At 41.4% G+C, this 26,130-nt stretch overlaps 1 long non-coding RNA gene across 1 annotated transcript in view; it reads right to left on the bottom strand.

The window, feature by feature from the left end:
- Nucleotides 1-26,130, bottom strand: part of LOC145347052 (uncharacterized) — a 69,661-nt gene that overhangs the window by 42,405 nt on the left and 1,126 nt on the right. Inside the window, exon 2 of the long non-coding RNA XR_013887760.1 lies at nt 2,090-2,218. This is a non-coding gene — a long non-coding RNA (uncharacterized LOC145347052). The remainder of the gene's footprint in view (nt 1-2,089; nt 2,219-26,130) is intronic.

Raw genomic sequence — 26,130 nt, forward strand, 5'->3', positions numbered from 1 at the left:
AGAGAATCGCCCCCAGTATATTTGAACCAACTCCATTTCACGTCCATCTATGTCTTTAAACTCTGAGAATGCACCTTGTCACCAAAGCAACATCACATATGGTTCAATTCTATGAGCCAAATCTGGCAAATAATTACCACGCCGTGAGTTATCTTTATTTTGGGAAACCCTTCTTTTGATTCAAGTTTGCAAACAGCATCCTCTGGCATTGAATCCTACTTTCAGGAAAATATCCAGTTGGGCGTGGCTATGATCTTAGCTGTCCTCCTGCAGTGCAGGAGGACTCTGCTACTAATAAATTGTTTATCCCTTTTGATCTCATTTTATCAAAACAACTCGTTCTAGAAGTCTGTGACATGAATTCTTATGAATTTCCATTTTGAACTCCTGTCTCCTTTAGAACCTCCTCTATACTCTGTTGTTCTCCGCTTTACTTAATCAAATATCTGTTTGTCCTGCTGCTAAGCGGTTCCACATATCAAAAACCTTCAAAGCAACTGCACGCTTACCAATTCCTTTCATCTAATTCTTTAATCTTCATTTCATCCAAGCATCTTTAAATCTTTATTTTATCCATTTTTTAATCTTCATTTTATTCAAGCTTCTTTAATTATTTATTTTATCCAATTCTTAAACCTTTATTTTATTTAAGTTTCTCTATACTCATTAATTGACAGATGAGATAAGCCTGCCATTTTAACCGACTATAAACCTACCACGGGCCATACATCTTCGATAACCCCGTGTTACTGAGCTACATTGTTCAATGTAACATACTCGCCAGTCAGTAACTCTCCTATGCTGTCTGAAAAAAAGAGCTCTTGTACAGAACTCGCTTGTGATACTTGCTGTGTTAACATTCTCATACATTGGGCAGATCACTGTTGTCAGGTCTGGCACATACTGAAATATTTCCGATTTGATCACTCAGCAGTGGAACACTGCACTAGTTCCTTATTTTATTAATGGCCTGAACAACCCTAACAAGACAAAATAAATCTATTTTTTCTTGCATTTTTCCTCACTGTTTATTAATCCATATTTGGTGGGTCAGAAATACTTGGAATAGCATTAATACAGATAAAGAATATGACATTTTAACAACTTTACAGCTGGTTTTATTCATGTATGTTTTTCTGATAAAATGATCTCAACAAATGAAAGTATAGGCCTTGGTGCATTAGGTGTGAAATTTGTGCAAAAAGTTTGCAATTGAATTTTGATACTTAGATTTCAAAAGTCAATAATTCACCATTACCTCAACTGTTTTGAGCAGTATTGAAAGATCATTTTACAATAAAAATGTATTCATTTTAAAAAATATGACATTGGTTTTACACTATACAAATATTATTTGGAATTTCAATTTGTCTCGATTTTCATACAGGCCTTATAATAGAAACAAGTTCAGTAGACAATTCAGTTTCAATAGAAATACTCCAGCCATCTTTGACCTCCCAAATCTCCCGTCATGATCTCCTTTTAGAAAAGTCTATAGCTTCCCTTTATGCCTCTTTTTGCATCCTTTGAAGGGCTCATCAAGGCATTCATTACTGCCTTCTTATGAACATTCAACTCTTCCCACCCAGCAAACCCACTTGCTGATCATTTTCCCATCCAACTCACTGTTTCAATACTAACTCTGTGAAGGAGCAGCGCTCCAAAGCTCATGATACAAAATAAACCCATTGGACTTCAATCTGGTGTTGTGAGACTTCTTACTAAAAATCACTAACACTGTTCTTTTAAAGTTACTTACAGTCAAGAGATCCTCTATTCTCTGAAGGAAGATCCTAATCTGGCAGTGATGTTGAGGACCCCAACACAAGGACCCAGATATTGGCTCAACCACAACTGCGGTCCCAGAGATGTCAAGCACCCACCGGCCCTCCACCCATCCAAGCCGGATTGTAGAATGGACATCCTCTGATCTCCAAAGCCAAAGCGCACCTGGAATGCCTGACCACACAGATCCATTTAACAATGCAGGAACTGCAAGCAAGGCAACAAATCCTCCATCTACACACCAACTCAAGCAAAGAACCCCTTTGGATTCATCATTATCCTTAACGCCGCATAATGGTCTCACCATCTCCCAGGCCCAAAAAGAAGCAGTCCCTCCAGGAAGTGTAGAAAATGTGCAGGCCTGCAGGTGAAAGTGAAGCAAAGCGATCCCAAGGCCCACCTCCATAACTCACTCCTGGCAAATGTCCACTCTCTGGAAAACAAGGTAGACAAATTTAGAACCAGACTCACTTTCCAAAGAGAACTGAGGAAGTGCTGTGTGCTCTGTTTCACAGAGATGTGGCTCACTCTTGATTCACTGGACTGTGCCTTACAACAAGAGGGCTTCTCAATCCATCGAATGGACCACACAGCAGCCTCAGGCAAGTCTAGGGGAGTTGGGGTATGCCTTCCAATCAACACATTGTGATGCACAGACATAGCTACGCTGGCGAGTTCCTGCTCCTCGGACCTAGAATACCTGACTCTAAGATTGTGCCCCTACTACCTTCTGTGCGAGTTCAGCTCTGTTATCCTGACAGCAGTTTACATCCCATCCCATGTGGACATGAAGATCGCACTGGGCGAAATATACACCACCACAAATAGCCTTGAGACGAAACATCCCGAGGCCTTGTTTATTGTTGTTGGGGGCTTCAATCGGGCCAAGCTCAAGAGTGTATGACCAAAATACCACCAACACATCTCCTGTTTCACCAGAGGCCCAAACATTCTAGACCACTGCTATACAAATATCAAACATGTCTCTGACTCTATCGCCGCCCCCCACATGAGAACAGTCTCAACAGGGATCTTGGGTTCATGTCACACTATCTGTAACCCCCATGACTTGCCTGGGCTTGCAAAATCTCACTAATTGTCCTGGTTGGAGACAATACACATCTTTTTAACTTGTACTTGGCCCTCTCTGCCCTTATGTTGTCTCTACCTTTAAGATTTGATTATCTGTAAAGAATCGCATTCCAACCATTATCTTGTAAATTGAGTTTGTATCTATATGTGCCCTCTTTGTGAATATGACTCCCATGCACCTGATGAACGAGCAGTGCTCTGAAAGCTTCCGCTGCCAAATAAACCTGTTGGACTTTAACCTGGTGTTGTGAGACTTCTTACTGTGTTGTACAAGCAAGCCGGAAATGATCGACAGAGATCCACCAAAGATGTTAAAAGACAGTACGAGACCAAGCTAGAGGTCCAGACTAGCCATGTGGACTCCTACTGATTATGGCAAGATCAAGACATAACAGGATGCAAGATGAAAGTAGGTTAAATCACTGGTTTCAATGCACTCCTCCCCTATGAGCTCAGTACATTCTATGCCCATTTGAGCAAGAGGTCAGCGAGAGCACGGCCTCCATCCCAGAAGCCTTGGATGAACCTGTATCAGACGTCACCATTGCCAACATCAGAGCAGCCTTTTCAAAAGTCAACCCACGAAAAATGATTGGCTCAGATGTCACTTTATCACAGATGTCCTGCACCCACCGGTTGTGGGGTATTTGCAGTCAGCTTCAACCTCTCTTTCTCCCCAGCGGAAAAAAGATGGAAGAGAGCATGCCCAGTGTGTGGGATTGTTGATTATGCTGGCCGCTTTTACGAAGCAGCAGGAAGTGTAGAGAGAGTCAATGGATGGGAAGCTGGTTTGCGAGATGCACTGGGCTTCGTTTACGACCCTTTGTAGTTCCTTGCAGTCTTGGGCAGAGCAAGGGCCATACCAAGCTATGATACAACCAGAAAGAACACTTTCTATGGTGCATCCGTAAAAGTTGGCGGCATGTAGCTGACATGCCAAATTTCCTAAGTTTCCTGATAAAAGCATCTGAAATATCTCAGATCCTTCAATAATAACCTTCATCATTTGCATCAGTACCTCTGGCTGCCAAGGACCTAAGCTCTAGAACTCCCTCCCTAAAACTCTTGGCAGGAGACCCCAACTCCATCCATCCGCTGGGATCGCCTGGTCCAGTCAAAAGTCAATGGACCTTTGGCTGGCCTGCCACATCTCCCAATATGGCTCCCACCACAGTGGTGCTGGGGAATCCCAGCCTCTGTCACACTATTTTTGCTCCTCTTTTAAGATACTGCTTAAAACCTACCTCTTCCATCAAGCTGCTGGCTCTCTTCCCTCGTTATTTCCATATGTGGCTGTGGGCCAAATTTTGTTTGATGACACTCCTGTGAATCGTCTTGAGACATTTTAATACATTGACTGTGTTAAATAAATATAAATTGTGGATTTTGCTTTTGTTGGTTGAAAGCGCTCAGTTTTAGAAATAAAAAGCAGCATTTTAACAGCCACTTTCTGAAAAGGCCATATTCATGACCTGCATTTTTAAAAATCAAGCCTAATGTTTTCCAGAGAAGTGCCTCCACAATTTTCCTTTGGGCTTACATCTTCACTGATGATGAAATCATTAGGTATATTGTGCATATGGTTTCATTATTTCCATGGTCATTTAATTCTATTGGGCTATCTTCAATTCTAAGCAATACTGTCACTTTAGATGCAGCTGCCTGCTTCAATATGTAAGGACATCAGAGCTTCATAAGTGTCTTGTTTTAGCAAGTGCCTTTCATCAACTGCTCTCAGATGCCTGGCTCTAGAGGCAGACCTCATGACATAGCCACATGACTCTGGAAAGCCAGATGTATCGATCAGACTGATTACATTTCAAAAACCAAACATTGCCCTTGATTCAAGAATAGACTAGCAATTAAGGGAAAGATTATTGTTGAGTTACAAGAAATTCAAGAACAAGTTGCATTGATGTCTTGCCTTTAACTTGGTTTAAGAAAAAGCTCACAGGAGCATTATCATACAAAATTTAACACCAAATTTCACAAAGAGATATTGGAATAATCTGACAGTTTGATTAAAGAGGGAGGTTTTGAAGAGTATCTTAAAGCTTTGGTCTCCTTATGTAAGTATGAATATAAACATGTTAGAAGGTTCATATTTTTACCTGGGACGGATGTATGTGGTGTGTGTGTGTGTCTCTGTAGGAAGGGAGGTGATGGTTATCTTATGAGGAAAGTTTGAACAGGTCGGGCCTTTATGCATTGAAGTTTAAAAGAATGAGAAGTGATCTTATTGCAATATATTGGATCCTGAGGACACTTGACAGGGTAGATGCTGAAAGGATGTTTCCCCTTTGGAACACAGTTTAAAAATAAAAGACATGATCTTACCAGCCATTCATGCCACACTCCCGCTGCAGTGAAGTCAGAGAATTTGGCAGCAGGCAAATCACTGTTCACTGCAGCGGGATGGGAAAATCCCACTGGCATGAATGGCTGTAAGATTCCAACAAAAGGGTTTTCCGTAACACAGAAATGAGGAGTATTTTTCTTTCTCTCAGAGGATGTAAGCCTTTGGAATTCTCTTTCCCGGAGAGCAGTGAAGGTAAGGCCGTTGAATATTTTTAAGGCCAAGATTGATAGATGCTTGATTAACCAGGGAGTCAAAGAAATTTGGAGTTGAGACCGCAATCAGATCTGCCATGATCTTATTGAATGGTGGAGCAGGCTCAAGGGACCAATTGGCCTAATCCTGCTCCTAATTTATATGTTTATAAAGAAAGGCAGTGAGGGAATTCTAGAGCTTCGAGCCTAGCAGCTAAAGTGTCAGCCACCAGTCGAGGAGTAATTGACATTAGGAATGCACAAGAGGCCAGAATTGAAGCAATGCAGTGTTCATGGAAGGCTGTAAGGTTAGAAGAGGTCACAGGAACAGGGAGGGGTGAGGCCATAGTGGGTTTCCTCCGGGTGCCCTGGTTTCCTCCCACAGTCCGAAAGACATGCTGGTTTGGTGCATTGGCCATACTAAATTCTCCCTCAGTTTACCCGAGTAGGATTTTCACAGTAACTTAATTTCAATGTTCACGTAAGCTTACTTGTGACACTAATAAATAAATGTAAAACTTAAAACATAAAGCAATTGGCAGACGGGCTTCCTGTCAATTATATTTACTCCACAAATACCTATTCTGTCAGTTCTGACCAGAAACATTGATTCTACTCTCCCTCCACAGGTACTGCCAGAACTGCTGAGATTTTTCAGCATTTTCTGTTTTTGTTTCGAATCCCAACATCTGTAGTATTTTACATTTATCTGCCATATAATTATTTATTTTACTTAGCTGATTAAACTTCTTTTCTTCTTCCATACGACCGTATAGAGAGCAACAACTGTAATTTTACATCAAGATGGCCAAGCCAGGATATTACATCAGAAGTGGTGGTGTAAATTGCTCTAAGACCTTCTTCATACTTATGAGTTGGGCATTGAGTTGTTGTGTGCTCCATGGTATGTTCTGGGTTAACACAGTCACACACTGGAGAGATTTTCCGTTTGTGCATCAGGTAGCTGCATCTGCCATGATTTGTATGGATACGGTTTAGGAATGTCCACGAGCTTCCTGGGAACCAGGGACCCTCCATGTCTGGTGTTTCATGAGGATTTCATTGGTGACAACTTGTGAACACTAATTATTTTTCCAAGCTCTCCAGGGTTGCAATTGTATTGCCTGAGGTTGTGTGCTTGTCCAAAGAGCAGAAGTGAGGAATGTTGGTTAGTGGGAAGGGTTTGCTTTTCTCAATTTGCTGAACATCACAGAGGGTCACTGCAACATGGCGGATCAGTGGCTGGTTGTAATGGGGGTGGGAGGAGGGTGTCTAATGTGTGCTAGCATGGGTAGCTGGGGCGTTTGACTTCAGGGTTTCAACGATGCACCTCAGTGTTCAATTGAACTACAGCCAGTCGAATGCAACTACTCCTAGTGCACAGCACTCAGCCGTGGAGTACCTAATTGACATCACTGAAGTCCATAGTGCTGGTGCTGAGGTTCCACAACTGGTGTTTGCTTGTTCGCTGCCAGTAGCATTGAGACGTTGCTGTTAGATGGTGACAATTCAAATTCCTCCAATATCGAAGCAATTCATTGTAGCTTACAGCATGACCTGTATAACATTCAACTGAGTTGACAAGTAGCAGATTACCTGGCACTTAGATGGAATGAATGTTATCAGTATCTAAAACAAAAGAAAGTCCAGCATATCCTCTTGATTTTCGACAGCACCGCCATCAGCAAGTTCCCCACCTATCTGTAGCAGGACTTTAGCTGGACTAGCCACAGCCATATCATGGCAACAAAACCAGGTCAAAGGTAGTGTATCCTCAGACAAGTAGGTCATCTGCAAATCCACTTACAACAACAATCCTGATGTCCAGGTGTGTGATGGAATGCTCACCACACGCTTGGGTGGATGGGGTAGTAAGCATATTAATGAAACTCAATGGCATTCAGGACAGATCAGATTGGTTGATTGGCTCCCCTCATGCTGCACTCAAGATCCTCCCTGTCTACTACTGATGCACTTTGGCTGTGGCAAGTACTGTTTACAGATACACTACCCCCAGCATCTCCCTCCCCTATGGCCTCTACTTCTATCTCACCTGTGAAGTCCTGACAAAGGAGCAGCTCTCCAAAAGCTTGTGATTTCAAATAAACCTGCTGAACTATAACCTGGTGTCATGTGGTCTCTCATCTTGTCCACTCCAGTCCAACACGAGCATCTCCACATCATAGTCATAGCTAATATGCGGTAGGCCCATTCAAAAGTCTGATGACAGCAGGGAAGAAGCTGTTATTGAGTTGGTAGGTATGCATTCTCAGACTTTTGTGTCTTTTTCTCGAGAGAAGAAAATGGAAGAGAGTATGTCCAGGTGTGTGGGGTCCTTTATTATGCTGGCTGCTTTGCAGAAGCAGTGACAGTGTAAACAGAGTCAATGGATGGGAGGTTGGTTTGTGTAATGGACTGGGCTTCTTGTAGTTTTTTGCGGTCTTTGACAGAGCAGGAGCCAGACCAGAAAGAATGTTTTCTATGGCACATCTGTAAAAGTTGGTGAGAGCTGTAACAGACATGCCAAATTCCCTTAGCCTCCTGAAAAAACAGAAGTGTCAGTAGGATATCTTAACTCTAGCATGGAGGGACCAGGACAGGTTGTTGGTGATCTGGATACCTAGAAACCTGAAGCTCTCAACCATTTTCACTTTGTCCCCAGTGATGCGGACAGGGGCATGTTCTCCGCAATGCTTCCTGAAGTTGATGACTATCTCTTTCATTTTGCTGACAGTGAGGGAGAGATTATTGTTGTTGCACCAGTTCACCAGATTCTCTATCTCTTTCTTGGACTGTGTCTCATCATTGTTTGGGATCCGACCCACTACGGTGATGTCATCAGCAAACCTGAAAATTGAATTAGAGGGAATTTGGCCACACAGTCGTAGGTGCATATGGAGTATAGTAAGGGGCTGAAAACATAGCCTTTTGGAGCAACTGACAGTTTAATCTATCTTGGAGCTAGCAGCCCTTGAGAATCATCTCCATAGCATCTATATTGTATGTTAAATTTGGTACATGGAGTATTCTGGCATCCATTTGCTTAGAATTTTTTTGTACCTAAAGAGCTGTACATCAACTTTGATTGAAGCACAAAATTTGAAAAGTACCAGAATTGAATCTTGATACCAGGCTCAAGTTGGCAAGCTATGTAATTCATAAAACGTGCCAAAATTCTATAAACCTCTCTATCACTTCCAGTAAACCCAAAAGCTGTTGAAAAAAGATACAATCCTGACATATTCAACATCAAATGTGCTGAGGTCAGGACTGATATGAAAGAATTTTTCTTCAAAGTGAAAGCAAAAAATCTATAATCCTTAGCTCAGTTACACAGTCAAGAGGTTTCTCTGATACCTGATGGATTAGAGCATAAGGGAATTTCTACAGGGCAACTAGTTAATTGTGGTAAAGTTCCACAGATATTAATCTTAACACTTTGAAAATTGACGAGATCAGAAGATTTCATAATGAGGTCAATGGAGTATTTCAACTGTACATCTAACAGGAAATTTCCCCTCGCATGGTACACTCTCATCTGGAAATATAGGGGGGGGGGGGTAGCTACAAAAAATAATTACATTTGCAATCTTAAGGAATCTAGACTTTCTCCTGGGCTTGGATGAACCCCATTTCCCTGCACTGGTCCGACCCACATATGCCCTTCAGGAGTTAGGCATCCATCATCTCCTTCAGAGAACCGACATCAAAACTTGGACTTTGTCTCCTTAATCTGAGGAAGTGAAATATAGCCAGTGTGGGCAGACCCCACTCTCAGCCATGCCTCCTCCAAATCAGTGATCACTGGAAAGTTCTCTGGGTCTGGAATTTCTGCATGCCAGCAAAATCTTCAGCCAGTCAGCCATTCAGCTATTCGGCATTCTTTGTTTCATTGGTCAGAACATTGAATACAGGAATTGGGATGTCTCGTTGAAGTTGTACAAGACATTGGTAAGGCCACACTTGGAATACTGTGTGCAATTCTGGTCACCCTATTACAGAAAGAATATTATTAAACTAGAAAGAGTGCAGAAAAGATTTACGAGGATGCTACCAGGACTTGATGGATTGAGTTATAAGGAGAGGTTAGGTAGACTGGGATTTTTTTCTCCGGAGCAGAGGAGGTCAAGGGGTAATCTTATTGAGGTCTATAAAATAATGAGGGCACAGGTCAGCTAGAAAATATCTTTTCCTAAAGATAGGGGAGTCTAAAGTTAGAAAGCATAGGTTTAAGTGAAAGGGAAGAGATACAAAAGTGTCCAAAGGGGCAATTTTTTCACACTGGGGGGGTGGTAAGTGTCTGGAACAAGCTGCCAGAGATAATAGTAGAGGCGGGTACAATTTTATCTTTTAAAAAACATTTAGATAGTTACATGGGTTAAATGGGTACAGAGGGATATGGGCCAAATGTGGGCAATTGGGATTATTTTAGGGATTTAAAAAAAGAACAGCATGGACAAGTTGGGCCGAACGGCCTGTTTCCATGCTGCAAATCTCTGTGACTCTATGACAGTCTACTGGATTCAGAATCACAGAATTATTATGGTGGAGAAGGAGGCCATTTGCAACGACTCTCCAAACTAGCATCATGACTTAATGCCATTCCCCTGCCTTCTCCCTGTTTCACTGCATATAAGCGTCTAATGCCCTTTTGAATGTCTCAATGGAAATACCTCCACCACACTGCGAGGCAGTGCCTTCCAGACCTGAAACATTCATTGTAAGAAATTTATCATATCTCATTTGTTGCTTTTGCAAATCAGTATAAATCTCTGTTCTCTTGTTTTTGATAATTTTCCAAGGGGGTTCAGTTTCTCCTATCTACTCCACCCAACTCCCACATGATTTTGGACATCTCTACCTAATCTCCTCTCTGTCTTCTTCTCTCCAGGGAGAATAGTCTGAACGCTCCAATCAATCCTCATAACTGAACTTTCTCATCCCTGGAATCATTGTTGTAAACTTCTGCACTCTGTCCAATGCATTTGTATCCTTCCGATATTGAGGTAGCCAGGACTGTACACAATATTTCAGTTAAGGTACAACTAGCATTTTGTACAGGTTCAGCATAACCTCTTGGCTGTTATACCCTATGCCCCTAATAATAAAGCCTGGACTGCTTTATTAACCACGCTGTCCACCAGTCCTGACCTGTCCTGCCATTTTCAATGATCTACAAACACATACACTCAGGTCCCTCTGCTCTTGGATGTACATAAGAATTTTAGCCCTTTCTTTTATGTTGCCTTTCCATGTTCTTCCCACCAAAATCATCATCCACACTTCTTTGCATCGAACTTCATCTGCCACCTATCTTCCCACTTGACCAACTTGTCTATGCCCATTTGAAGTTTACAATGCTTCTATGTTTTATATGCGTCATCCACAAACACTCTCTGCAGATCAAGATCTAGTTCATGAATATATAATCAGGAAAAGCAAGTGTCCCAATACTGACACGTGGGGAACACCACTACAACGATCCTCCAGCCTGAAAAATATCCACTGGCCATTATTCTGTTTCTCATTATTCAGCCAATTTTGTAAGCATGCTGCTGCTATCCCTTTTATTCCACGAGCTATAACTTTTCTTACAAGTTGATGGTATGACACCGTATCAAATGCCTTCTGACAGTACATCTATACCGAATCAACAGCATTACCCTCACTAACCCTTTCTGCTACCTTCTCAAACAACTCCAAGAAGTTAGTTAAACATGATCTTCCTTTTAGAAGTACATGTTAGCTCTTCCTATTCAAACCACATTATTCCATGTGACCTGAACTTGCCTTCTACTATTCTCATCCTGCACTACCTTAATCCTTCACCTTGGTATATCTCAATTTAAAGATATTTCTGCTTTCACATATTTGAAACTTCTGACACCATCAAGAACCATATGTCACAATAGAATTAGACCTTATTACTACTGACAGATTTAAGGCAATATCTTAAATAGATTTTTGTATAGTTGACAGAATTTCCAATATAAAATAAGTGCTTAAGCCTTTCTGATAGATTACTATGCATCATGAAGCAATGCTAATGATGTTTTCCAATTGCTTTGTCAAATATGCACAACAAACTCATTATTAATACATTGTGCTACTAAGTTTTCTGAATTAACAGCTAGGAATTTTCCATTTAAACTGTTTTGTGGAAAAATAATTTATATATTTTGTCTGGCACTCGCCAAGTCATTCTCCATCTGAATATATTAATGTAAACACAATCCAAATGAAGGAAATGTGTGATTTAGGAACCTTTCTTGTCTAATTAACTTCATTGCATCTTATGTTGTACATCTTTTAAAAGTTTAAATTTTGAATGAGTTAACATTTCCTCCACTGATTTTGGGAATACTATCTGGCCCCTGTCATAAACTTTGCTCTCTCATAACTGATCCATCCGCTCTCTACCTATTTGTTCAGACTGAATCTGAACAACCAAAGTCTTTTTTAACCCAGAGTTGAGCTACAAACACCAAATCCAAGATATCAAAAAAACTGTTGACATCCTCTTCTGCAATTGATCAAACCTCAATCCCTCTCACGTGCTGATGCTACTCCTTTCAAGTCTAGACTTGACTTCTCAATGTGAGATTTTTCACTCAGGGGGTGACTTTGCGCCTACGTTCGCCATCAGGGAGAACAGCCACATGGGCGCAAAATCTTGCGAGAGTTGGGAAATGAGATTCTCGCTGGCGAGATCTCATTTCCCAATTTTCCCCACCCCTTCCCAGGTGGGAACCTCTTTAAATACAATTTAATTCATTTCCAATTTATTAAAGGGACTACACACCACTTGATCCTGCTCCCTGAATATTCAAACCACACCAATGTTCACAAAAGCTTTACGAGCTCTCAATAGCTATGTGGTGGTAATGGGAGGGAGGGGGGCTGCTGCGGGTGTTTAAGGCCAGTTCTGATCAGGGTGTCCTTTAAAGATGATGCCCAGTCTCTGTGGAGCCAGTTTTGCTGGCTCTACCAGTTCCCATCCCCGCCAGACTGATGGTATAAACCCCACTCCCAGATTTCTCTTTGTCAGAGTGGCTCAAGAACTGGTCTGAAAACTTGACAATTTTCTAGGGGGATATAATTCAGTTTGTAGTCAGAACCTCTCATTATGACAATGATGGGAAAATTCTGCTCATCGTGTGAGCAGCCACTGATTGCAGTGGAGAGATCATTGGCACCTATTGAACCACATCATGATGTCATCCCATTTCCTGTGCGCTAAAATTAAGAAACTTATTTAATTTTTGATGATGCATCAAATTGTGAAATATCATTAGCATTCAAAAAAACAATCACAAGTTGGGATTCATCTGATCACATATTATTTGTGCATTTTCTTGCACAACACAGTTGCTTTTCTCTCAAAATGATAATCGGCCAATCTCCATATTGGGCTGGATTCTTTCCTTTCCATCAGAGTTCTGCCAAGATGCTCCACGTTTTTCTGAATCCGTTTACCTGGGTCCATAGTAATTTCCAGTCCACGGCAGCCTTCCAGCAATGGGGGATGTCTTAAGCTGCAATGGGGACATGGATTAATTCAGCAGCATAGGAAAGAGGTGGAAGCATAATTGAAATTGTTAAAGAACCCGAGACAACCCTTCAGAGCTCCCATTAATGACCTTGGCAGAGATTGAAACCCTCAGTGGGTAGGTGATTGATGCATTACTACAGGTCTACAGGTTGATAGTAACCCAGGGAATGATGAGGCCTTCAGGGGATGATGAGGAGTGGGGAGGTGCAGAAGGGGGTGGGGGTGGGGTGGTGGGGGTTGATGGAAGGGGGGTGAGCTATGTGCAGGTGAATAGTGGAGAGACCGACTGAGCGTGAAGTGTGAAATGACTCAACTGCCTAAATTACAGACCTGGGCTATTCTAATTCCCAGCCTTCATTGAAATGTCACATTCCATGTGGAACAGGATGGAGAGTACAGGGCAGATGTTCACTGCTTGGCTATCCATCAACTTCTAGATAAGGTAAGAAGCTTCCTCATTTTAACAGTCCAAACACTATGGGCTAAATTTAATGTCGCAGAGATGGGCCCAGAGCTCAACAGATACTATGGCCTGAAGGTGCAGGGCCCATCCAATTATACCTTTCGGGGGATGGCGGGGAGTGGGGGGAGGGGTGGGCGGAGGGTAAGCTACGAGGCACTGATCTTGCCTTCACACCATGCATCATGCAGAGGCAGGTGTTGGCACCAGTTTGTAAAACCTACCGGCCTTGCCAGATCTGCAGTCAGTCCTGCCATGAAAGTTGCAAAAGGCAGAGCAGCAATCCTGGGGTGGAACTTGTTCCACAGTTGGTTGCTACAGCAACAGGGTTCAGCACTCCTGAGTGGAGGAAACTCAGCGTTGAGCAAAACTTTGAAGGATGGGATGTTTGACACTTTTATTGGACTGTAGTAAAAGAGGGTTTTGTTCAATAAAAATAGAATGTTATTAATTAATGTTTTCTTTAAAAACATTATGCATCCTTCCATAACTATAGGGTTCATTGTATTGTGAGGAATGGACATGGAGTGTCATAGTTTGGCATGGGGTCATGAGGAAACTGGGATTGTTTTTGTGCCATACCTTGGCATGGGGAGCATGGGACACCATAAAGGGTGGATGGTGGACATGAAGTGGCATAGATAGGGCTTGGGGAGCTGAGGGAAGGGATAAAGGGGTGTGAGGGGTGAGGCCCCTTCTGTTTTTATTTTAACTGGGATGAAGTCCTACAGCACTGAAGCTGACCTTTTAAACAGTCCACTCTGCACCCATCTGTCCCCTTGGTTGCCTCTGAACTTTTCCTCAGGTCAATTGGCTTGACCACTGCTCTCACCCACCTCCTCCACCCTTTTGCTGCCCTCCTAAATTAATATTTCCATCCATGTGAGAACTTTTTCCTAAGGTGGGAAGGGTGAGCCAGAAATATTCTCAATTCTCACACCCACCCTGAGGATGAAAGTTCAGCCCAATGTCTGACTCCCACAAGCGAACCTAAGGCCTCCACATTGCCTCTGGGTGCCAACTTCAGTGGTTGGATTCTGATGGCTATGTATAGCTGATTTGGTTCCAAATCCTGCATTAAGTTGTAAGTAATAGCAATTGTCGATGAGCACAATTGCCTTCCCACCATGCTGGAGGAGGAATGCTGCCATGAAGGTTTCCTGCTGCTGGTAGAATGCAAATCTGATGCCATATTGTCTAGTTCCACTCCAGTGCATCCCTTCTCTATTATACTTTCCACCCAGGTCTCACAATGCATCCCCAGAGCCTTTAGTGGCAGTGGTGTTAGTTAATAAGCTGCTTTATCCTGAATGACGTTGCGATTCTTGATTGTTATCACGGCTACATCCACCCAAATGAGAATCCAAGAGTCAATTACACTTCTGACCTGAGCCTTGTAGATAATGAAGAGCCACTAAGGGGTCAGAACATGAACCAAAGAGCATTTAAAATATCTTCCTTGGGGTTTCTATGGCTCTTCTGCTCACATTATGACAGATGATTGGGGCAAATCCCCAGGGCAATCCATCCCATTATATTAAACTTACCTGAGGAATAAGAAGAGGTGACCATGGCCAACTATATTTCATAATAAGGTGACGAGAACAGAGCTTTAGAATATCAAATCATGGCAGTTCAACACAATCTCCCTCTCTCAGAACAGCATTGGTTCTAAATTATAGATGAAGACATTGGCAAGGTTTACAGTTGTTACTATTTGTGACCTGTAATGACAATGGGGTAACTCAGTGAAACATTCTTCCCATTAAAAGATAAACTACTTGGAACCTGGTGCTTGCCATTCACTACATTCAGATTAAACAAAATGATCTGATTGTTGATAATCCATAGCAGCTGAACTGAATGCACTTTGAAAGCAAATAGAGCAAAATAAATATCAGAGGTACACAAGGAGAAAATAACTAAAATTCTATTTTAATAAATCAGCTCTTGTAGAATTGTCAAAACTTTGAGGTTGATTGGAAAAATAATTGGAAAATAGATTTAGAAAATATTTACTTACGCTGTCCAAAATCTTACATGAAATACAATGTACATGTTTATTTTTTTTCCGAGGATAGATGTAGTTATGTTTTTGATTTAAGTAGTTTTTTTAACCTACTGTCTTTGGCGACTAATAAATTGTACCAACACCTTAAGAATATCCTCACGAGTCTCACTATTTTGTTATGAAATTACTGTTCCTGTGCTACAACAACCATAAGCCTCCTGATTACCAGTTTCACTGTCTCACTGTCTCTCTGATCCCAAGGTGATTATGTGCTTCTATGCTGACCTCATGTCCTCTTTTCCCATAGAATCAATATACAAATGAAGAGGACGTTGATGGTGAGGAGGGGGACGTTGATAGTGAGAAAAAGTGCTGTAAGGAGGCAAATATTTCATCCCTGTTCACTATGGTGATGATGGGACAATGCAGCTGATGGTGAGGAGGAGGATGATTAGGGGTACCAAGGAGTGCCAGCAGCAAAATCCTGTCCAGGTCTCTTCCACATAATTCCCTTGATCTCACCACCTCAATGTCACTTATTTTCCAATTAAAGTGCATCACCTCAGCTACTGTTATCCATGGGAATGAAACAGCATTAGTGAGCCTTGTAGAGTGGAGGAAGAGTGAGTGAGGGTACGTCACATTGTCAGAGAGATAAGAAGAAGACTGTCCTCGGCTTTGAAACTCTTGCGATCCAGGTCTTATGGGCACTCGCCTGAAAGAAGAATATTCAAGAAATATCACACCTACATTTGGGATCTGAAGATGTGCTATAATTCAGAGCAGTAATCCTGGGATCTACAGCCATTATTTAAACTAACACCAAGGAGGTTTGCTCCACACTGAAAATGTGGAGAGTGTGGCATTTGCTCCGGAATCTTTGACAACCTGCCACCACAGGAGCAGCCAATGACCAGTTTATGACTCCACTGAAAAGAAGCACAAACGGTTGCCCAGGTGATCATAGAAGACAGTTTAGTCAGTACCCTTGATACCAGCTTTCAAAACTGAAAGGGATGCAGTCTGCTGTTTCCTGGGACTTCCATGATTTAGGTTTGCCATCACACTGATCAGTGACCCAAGTCATGAAGTCTATTGCAATGGTGCCTGATGATATCAACCTGTGAGCTTGCCATTTCTCTGTGTGGCAGATCATGCCAGATATCTAGCCTTCTACTTCAGAATATCACAGGAGGGACATGTAGGAGATGATACCAGACTACCCAAATCAACACTACTGACATACAGGCAGCAGCTGTCTCCCAGAACCAAGGTGCCGAGAGAAAAGTGTCATTTCAACCTCACCAGCCTTTTGTACATAGGAGCAGCCAACCCCCATCATGATCATAGAATCATAGACTCCCTACAATGCAGAAGGAGGCCATTCAGCCTATTGAGCCTGCACCAACAAGAATCCCACCGAGATCCTATCCTTGTAGCTTCCCTGTATTTACCCCACTAATCCCCCTAAAGCAAGGGGGCAATTTAGCATGGCCAATGTACCTAACCTACACATCTTTGGACTGTGGGAAGAAATCAGAGCACCTGGGCAAAACCCATGCAGACACGGGGAGAATGTGCAAACTTCATACAGAAAGTCACCCAAGGCCAGAATTGAACCTGAGTCCCTGATGTTGTGAGGCAGCAGCGATAACCATGGTCCATACCGCATGTGAGCAAAGATTAAGGTGGCTTTGAGTTTAAAATTCTTGTAATAAAGGAAAATGGGTAATTCATTTAATTGAATTATTCAAAAGATTATAGTTATACAGAAAGGGGAGAACCTAAATTGTTCTCACTTATTCAATCAGATGATTTAGTCTTTTATGATCATGCAAGGTCAAAGAGGTTTAATATGGTACGATATCCTTGGTTAAGTACTGAGTTTATTTTAAAGCTATGTAATTTTTCTATCATAATGACATTCCACTGATCCAGAATTGATTTTTCAGGGTCAGTGAGGCTGTTCAGCTGTAACTATGAACTTAGTGTACTGTTAAAAAACCAGTTGTACATTATTCCACAAAGTCTAACTTTGCCAATAGTTTTTACCACGAAACTAAAATCATAAAAAGGCAAATTTTCATCAGTTAGTGATTTCTGGTTGATTGCAGTCAAGAGGAATTCCTACAGTGTAGCTTATGTGAAGCATAGAATTAGTGATAGACATTTCTGGAAGTCCATGTTTAATTGAGCATTGCAGACCCCAGAACCTGCTATCAATTTCAAAGAAGTTATGCTGATGAACGCTGATAGCTTTGCCATCATTACTGCTGCAGAACTTGAGCCAATATCACTGAGTGCCACCTAGGCATGTTTTGTTTTAAAATATTAAGAACAAAAGAATATTAGAAATTGGAGCAAGAGTAGACCATAATGCCTGTTGAGCCTGCTCTGCTATTCAATGTGGTCATGGCTGATCTTAGACTTCAACTTCACTTTCCCACCTTCTCACCATATCTCCTGATTTGCTGAGAGAAAAAATATCTGGCTATCACAACCTTAAATATATGCAATGATGGCACATTCACAACACTCCTGGCTAAAGGATTCCAAAAATTCACAAACCTTTGAGGTTTTTTAAATCATTCATGGGACATGGGCATCACTGGCTGGCCAGCATTTATTGCCTGTTCCTAGCTGCCCTTGAACTGAGAGTCAACCACATTGCTGAGGATCTGGAGTCACATGTAGACCAGACCAGGTAAGGATATTACTGAACCAGATGGGTCTTTCTGACAATCGACAATAGTTTTACAGACATCAGTAGATTCTTAATTCCAGATTTATTTTACTGAATTCAAATTCCACCATCTGCTATGGTGGGATTCGAACCCAGGTCCCATAACATTAGCTGAGTTTCTGGATTAATAGTCTAGTGATAATACCACAAGGCCATGAAATTTCTCCTCATCTTAGAACTAAATGATCAGCCCCTTATTCTGATATTGTACCCTTTTGTTCTCGGTTCCACAGCTAAGGGGGAAAAAGAATCAGTACCTTAGTGACAAGTCCTTTCAGAATCTTTCGTGTTTCAATAAGATCGCACCTCATCCTTTTAAATTTTAAAGAATATAGTCCCAAATTTACTCAACTCCAAAGATGTGAGGGTTAGGTTGATTGGCCATATTCAATTGTCCCTTAGTCAGGGAGATTAGCAGAGTGAATAGGTGCAGGATTGCAGGGATGGGCCTGGGTGGGATTGTTGTCAATGCAGACTCAATGGATCGACTGGCCTCTTTCTGCACTGTAGGGATTCTATAACTTCTCATCATACGACAATCCTTTCATTCCAGAGACTAATCTGGTGAACCTTCAGCATGCTGCCCCCAGTACAAGTTTATCCTTCCTTAAATATGGCGACCAAAATCGCACACAATATTCTAGCTGTGGTCTCACCATACAATTACAGCAAGACTCTTTTATTCTGTACTCCAATACCTTGAAATAAAGGCCAATAAGCCATTTGCCTTCCTAATTGTTTGCTGTGCCAGCAAATGTTCTGTAATTTTTGCACAAGTACATGCAAGTCTGTTTGAACATCACAATTCATATGTTTCATGTCTTTTAAAAATATTATGCTTTTCTGTTCTTACAGTAACCTCACACTTGCCCATATTATCTGCCTTATTGTTGGCCACTCACATAAGCTGTCTATATCACTTTGCAGCCTCTTGTGACCTCCTCATAGCTTGCATTCCCATTTAGCTTATCAGCAAACCTAAATACATTAGTCTCTGTCTCTTTGTTTAAGTCATTAATATAGATTGTAAATAGCTAACGCCCCATCACTGATCTTTGCAGCAATTCACTAATCACAACTTGAAAATGCTGCATGTATCCCTAATTTCTGCTTCCTATCAATGAGCCCTTGTCTTGTGTATTAACCTTTTGCATGGCACCTTATCAAATGTCTTTTGGAAATCACACCACTGATTCTCCTTTACTGTCCCAATTTGTTATACTCTCAAATTGCTCTAATATGTTTGTCAAACAGGTTTTTCCTTTCTTAAAACTGTGTTACTCTGTGCTAATCATATTATGTTTTTCCAAGAGCATTGTTGAGACTTCCTTAATAATAGATTCCAGCATTTTCCCCATGGCAGATGTAAGGCTAACCAGTCTGTAATTCTCTTTTCCCTTTCTCCATTCTTTGTGTTAGCGCTGTCACATTTATTAATTTTGGTTACCCTTTGAGGGTTTTTGAAACACTCCGAATCCTCAGGCTTACTACTATTCTCTGTATCGTTATGAGTCTTTGTTTCTTCTAATACTATCCTTAACCCTTTTAGTAAACCAAGAGTAGATCTTTCTCAATATGTTTTGTTTTTCAATGGAATGCATTTTGTTGAACATCTCGAATTGTTCCATAAATGTCTACATCTGTTTGTCACCATACCTTTCAGTATACTTAGTCAATCAGCTTAGCTCTCCGTTCATATCTATGTAATTGGCTTTGTTTAAATTTAAGGTAATGTTTCATGATGGCAGTATGTGCTTTTCAAACTTAACGTGGAATTCAATTGCATTATTATTCCTATTTCCCAGCATTTATTTTGCTATGACTTTACTAACTAACCTTGCCTGATTGTACAATATCAGGTCTAAAATAGTTTTATTACTAGTTGAGGGAGGCAGTGTCATAGTGGTATTGTCACTGGACTGGTACTACTGACACCCAGGGTAATGCTCTGGGGACTGCCATTCAAATCTCACCTCAGCAGATGGTGGAATTTGAATTCAATGAAAATCTGAAATTATGACCATAACACCACAACCAACTGTCATAAAAACTCATCTAGTTCACTAATGCCCTTTAGGGAGGAAATCTACCATTGTCACCTGGTGTAGCTTACATGTGACAACAGATCTGCAGTAATGTTGTTGCTCTTAAATGCCCTCTGAAATGGCCTAGCAAGCCACTCCATTCAAGGACAATTAGGGATGGGCAATAAATACTGGCCTAGCCAGCAAGGCCCACATCCCATAAATGAATTTTGAAACACTGATCCAGGAAAGGCATTCTATAAATTCATCTTCCAAATCATCTTTGCCAATTGTCCAGATGATGTGCAGGTTAAGGTCCCCAACAACTATGTTATTTATTCTCTCATGCGTTATTGCTGCTACATTCTGTCCATTCCTATCCCACTCAACATGTTACTACCCACAATATACTTTTCTACAGCCTCAGCTTCTTTCTTTGGATTTTTAAACCACCCTCCATCCAGACCCCCCAGCAGCTCTGTTGGTTTCAAGTTATTTTCCGTACTCTGACCATGTTTACTGGCGCACTTTTCACTCTGCCCCTTCCTGTTCAACTCTAGTTACCATAACAAGTATGGCTAATCTGCGCTATTGCCTTTACTTCTGTCATTAATTTTTCAAATCTCCCCTCTTAGTGGAATTCAATTGCATTAATTGGTGACTTCAATTGCATCAAAGGTGACTACTGGCAGGACGGTGGCATATGAATTTCGTCTCAGTGGTTTATTGAGTCCAGAAAGCCCTTGGGTAAAAAACTGATACTGTGATCACCAACAGGTAGATAATGGGCTAAATTTTTCAGCTCCCCTGTGATATTTTCCATCAGTGGAGGTGGCTCGTCATAGCAACTGGTGGGATTTTCCAGTCCCACCAATGCCTCTGGTGTGGCTTGCATTCCCCACCACCGGGGAACTTGCTATGTTGGGGGGGTTGTCACCTTTGGCAGTTGTAGAAGATTCCACCAACAGGAAGAGCTGGAAAATTCAGCCCCATTACTTGGTTTAAATGAACGTGCCAAAAATTCTATTTCAGCAAGCAACAATTCTAAATTTAAGCTTCTCAAGTGAAAATGACAAGGGTTATATAATAAAGTAGCCTGCAAGAAAGTTCCGCAGACAGCACAAGTAACACGTTTGCCATTACTATTGGCAAGAGAATTGATGAATTTAAAATAGTGAGTAAAAAAAGACAGTAGGGGATCAGGAGATTTTTTAATACAATGAGTTATGATCTAGAATGCACTGCAGGAAAGAGTGGTGAAAGCAGATTTAAGGAAAGCAAATACAATACAGCAAAGAAAATTTCATATATACTAAAAAAGAATAATAATGGATTATAAAGTGAAAAATAGAAAGACTTGTATTTATATAGTATCTTCACAGCCAGCAGATGTCTCAAACCAACTTTGCAACCAATGAAGTATTTTTGAAGTGTTGCCACTGTTATACTGCAGGGAACATCTCAGCTAATTTGCAGACAGCAAACTCTCATAAACCACAATGTGATATTGGGCAGCTAATCTGTTTTTATGATGTTAATTGAGAGGTAAATATTGGCCTCCCATGCCTTCCTTTACAGGCATGGGGTGAGGGGTGGAGGGGCCACAGTTTAACATCTCAGCCAAATGGCTCAAGACCTGGAGTAGGGGTTGAATCCCAAATTTCCTGACCAAGGGGCAAGATTGCTGTCACCTGAGCCATAGCTGATGCTAATGTTGTAGGGAAAGAACAGGCGAGTTAGACTAATTGCATAAAGAACCAGAACAGGCACTTCTCTACTGTATGATTCCATGTTGAATTCCTGGCATAGAAATAAGGACCTTGCTGAAGTCCTAGTGTACAGACACTGCAGACACATCCCTGGTTCCTTTTATAGGGTAAACACCACCATTCTCAAGGTTCTCTCAGGCGCTACCCAAGTATCAGAGTTTGGTTGTGTTGTTCTCCATAATTTACTTCCAACTGATCCAGTAAGTGCTTTCGTTTTCTGTTTAATGTCATGTGGAATCATTTCAACACATCACTGGTCTTGCAAAGACATTGAGCAGGATTATCATTGGGTGTGTTTGGATACATTTCAAAACTGGGTTATTTTAAATCCTCAGTTTCATCTTACAAAGAGTTGCTCACCTGAAATGGGTGGAAATGGTCCATTGAGGAGGCTATGTGGTCTGGTATATTTTAAAAGTTTTTCTTATTGCCACGGAGAACATGACTCCAGGTCAGAATGACTTGCATTGTGCAAGAGAGTTTTCCTTTCGGATTAATGGTATAGCTAGCTTGTACCTGGTTTAAAGTCCAATACATTAAGGCCCAAAATTAAAATGGAAGCAAATTTCAGGCAAGCAACTAGCAATTATACTAATTATCCAATTACTGACAAGTTTGGAGTATTACCCAAGTCCCAGCAATATTTCATTTCTTCCGGTGGCTAGATATAAAGGAAAAAGGAAATGTAGCAGAAATAATTAAGTCACCGACACTGCACGACTTCCCATTGCTATCATTGAAAAAAATCACGAGAAATATATTTTAACTGCACGCCTGGTGGAATTGTTTAACTTTAAAGATTCTCACGTGAAACATTAATTTGTCTATGTTCATCTCCATATTTCAAGCATTTCCTGTTTTATTTATAATCTACATATTTACAGTCTTCCTTCCAATCTCCAAAGTTGTTTAAATGAGGTGCTTTCTTAAATATCTGAAGGGTACTTTAAACAGAGCGGATATCAGAAATTAAATATTCCATTTAAACTAGTCTACAGTCAACTTTTGTGAATAACTTAATTTGCCTTTGCGACTCAGCTCCTTAGAATTAATTAATCACCCTACAAAGAAATGAAATAATTACCTTCACATTTTCAATGGGATTCCTGCCAACAAACAGCGTCTCGTTACATTGATTTACTCTTTGGAGTGCCCAAGTTCATTCCTGCTTTGGAATTAGTCACTGAAGTCAGACAGAATATATTACATGTTACCAGGATAATGATGGCCCTTTTCTACTGGGAAAAAGTGTGCAGATACAGCACATTGCTACAAGATATTTGCCGTTCTGAAATGGTATTATGAAGTGAAGTCCAGTGTTAGGTTTTGTTTTGTCCTCCTGAATTAGCTAGACAATGGATATTGACAAAAACATGATATAATGTAATATCATTGATATGGGTTTCTAAACTTGTTCTTGGCAACACCAACATGGGAGCATTCACTTCACATCCCTGGAAGCTATTAATAACCAACTACATATAGTTACATGCAGTCCAGATTAGGTAATGATGCCACCTTCTCATCTAAGAAGAACATTTGTGAATGAACTTTCATGGTAAATTTATTAAGTTCAATTTCACAACTTTCCATAGTGGAATTTGATTTTTTATGTTTATTTGTTCATGGGATGTGGGCACACGTGGCTAGACCAATATTTATTGTCCATCCCTAATAGCCCACAAGAAGGTAATGATGTGCTGCCTTCTTTAACTGCTGCAACACATTAGCTGTGGGAAAATTAAAAGGAAGGAAATTCCAGGAGTTTGACCCAGCAACAGTAAAGGAACCATAACTTAGGGCTGGATTTTATGGTCCTGTCACAGAGCGGGTGGGACTGGAAAATGTGGCAAGCTAATCAGAAGTTCATTGACTTCCGCTGAAATAGAAACTCTCGCCAGAAGAAAATTCCACTTATAGTTCCAAGTCAGGATGGTGAATGGCTTGGAGGGGAACTGGCAGGTAGTGGTGTTTCCTTGTGTCTACTGCTCTTGTACTTCTAGGCAGTAGACATCATAGATTTGGAAAATTTTGTTGTAGAATGAATTTGGCAATTTGCTGCAGTGCATCCTGCGGGGGGCAGGGGTGGTTGGGGAGGGATGCAACATTGAAGATGGTTAATAAGGTGCCCATCAAGTGAGCTGCTTTGTCCCAGATGGTGTTGAGTTTCTTGAGTGTTGTTGGAGCTGCACTTACTCAGGCAAGTGGTGAGTCACACTCCTGAGATGTGTCTTGTAGATGGTAGATGGAAGGTGAGTTACTCACCGCAGGATTCCTAGCCTCTGACTTGCTCTTGTAGCCACAGTGTTTATTTACATGGCTGATCCACTTCAGTGACTCATCAATGCTAACCCCCCACGGTGTTGATATTAAGGATTCAGTGATGATAATGCCATTGAATGTCAAGGGGAGATGGGTAGAATCTGCCTTGTATGAAATGGTCATTGACTGATGTGGCACAAAATATTACTTTTCATTTGTCAGCCCAAACCTGGAAATTGTCCAGGTCTTGCTGCATTTGGACATAGACTGTTTCAGCACCTGAAAATCATAAGTGGTGCTGAACATTGTCAGCAAACACGCACTCTTCTGTCCTTATAATGGAGAAGGTCATTGCTGAAGCAGCTGCAGATGGTTTAACATCAGACATTAATCATAAGGAATACGTGTGGCGATGTCCTAGGACTGAGGTGATTGACCTTCAACAGTTACGACCACCTTCCTCTGTGCTAAGTATGACTCCAACAAGTGGAGAATTTTCCCTTTTATTCCATAGACTTCAGTTTTGTTAGGACTCCTTGATGCCACACTTGGCCAAATGCTGACTTGATGCCAAAGGTAGTCACCTTCATCTTGTGGCTGGATACAATAACACTGCTGATGATGGCCCACAGTGCCTATGAATGCCAAGTCTGTTCAAAATCTGTCTCATTCAGCACAGTGATAGTGCCACACGATACAATAGGAATGACAATGGAATGACTTGCTAAGCCATTTCAATGGGGGCTTAAGAGTCAGCCACATTGCTGGGGGCCTGGGATCACAGCTGATAAAACTGAATAAGGATGGCAGATTTCATTCCCAAAAGAACATTGGTGATCCAGATGGGTTTTTACAACAATCAATGACACTTTTACTGAGACTATCATTATGACTTCAGATCCATTTGACAAATATAAATTTCACCAACTGCAATGGTAGGATTTGAACCCATGTCACCAGATCATTAGCTAGGGCTTCTCGATTATTAGGTCCAGTGACATCACCATTATGCTACCATACCCTTACACTTGACCGTGTACATTAGGTGGCCCAGCTCATTTGGACAGCTGGTGCAGGCACCACGGGCCAAATGATCGGCGTTGACGCCATGACATGTCTTTAATTCAGGGTGTGCTGCTTTCGGACAGAAATTTAGGCAGCAGGGACAACAATTTCTCAGCAGGGTCCAAAAAATGTTGCTCCTGAGGGGAACCATTTGAAATAGAAGCAACAATTTAAACTTTTAAACAAATCAGCCCCAGATTTTAGCCGATCACTTATTTTTTTCAAAGTTGCATGCCAGGCAAAGCCCTTTAACAAACTGCGCAGACCCAGAGTTCTCTCTTTATCATACCCCAATGGAGTGGCCTCAGCCCCAAAATAGTCTCGGACTTTTCCTTAGGTAGACTTTTAACTTTTACCCTAGGACAGGCTTTCAGTACTCCACTCTGTACCTTGACCATTCCCTTGACTTGCCTCTGTCTCCATCCTCCACTCTTGTGTTTTCTCCCACCCCACTTTGTCCTTCTCAATCTCTTCCCTCTCATGTTCCACAAATTCCCCCACCTACCCGCCACTCGTCTTTCCTCCACCTCATTACTCCCAGCAGTTCTTGCCCCCCCCACCCCCCATTTCCAACTTTGGCGTAGCCTGGTCTCTAGGCATCCAATACTTTGCAGCAATCTCTTAAAGGAAGACAAAAGTAGTGTTCGCTGCTTTTCAAGACATGGAAGTAATATATCTCACCAACTTTATATGTCAAAAAACAGACCATTCTAATTATCCGCTAGTAGAACACTGAATTTGGAGGGAGAACTTAATTTTGGCGAGCTTTCAATAGACATTTATGAGATGTAAATTAATGCCAATGTGTTTCATAACA

This window comes from Carcharhinus amblyrhynchos, chromosome 8 (assembly GCF_965287045.1).
Source record: "Carcharhinus amblyrhynchos chromosome 8, sCarAmb.v2.hapA, whole genome shotgun sequence".
Classification (NCBI taxonomy): domain Eukaryota; kingdom Metazoa; phylum Chordata; class Chondrichthyes; order Carcharhiniformes; family Carcharhinidae; genus Carcharhinus; species Carcharhinus amblyrhynchos.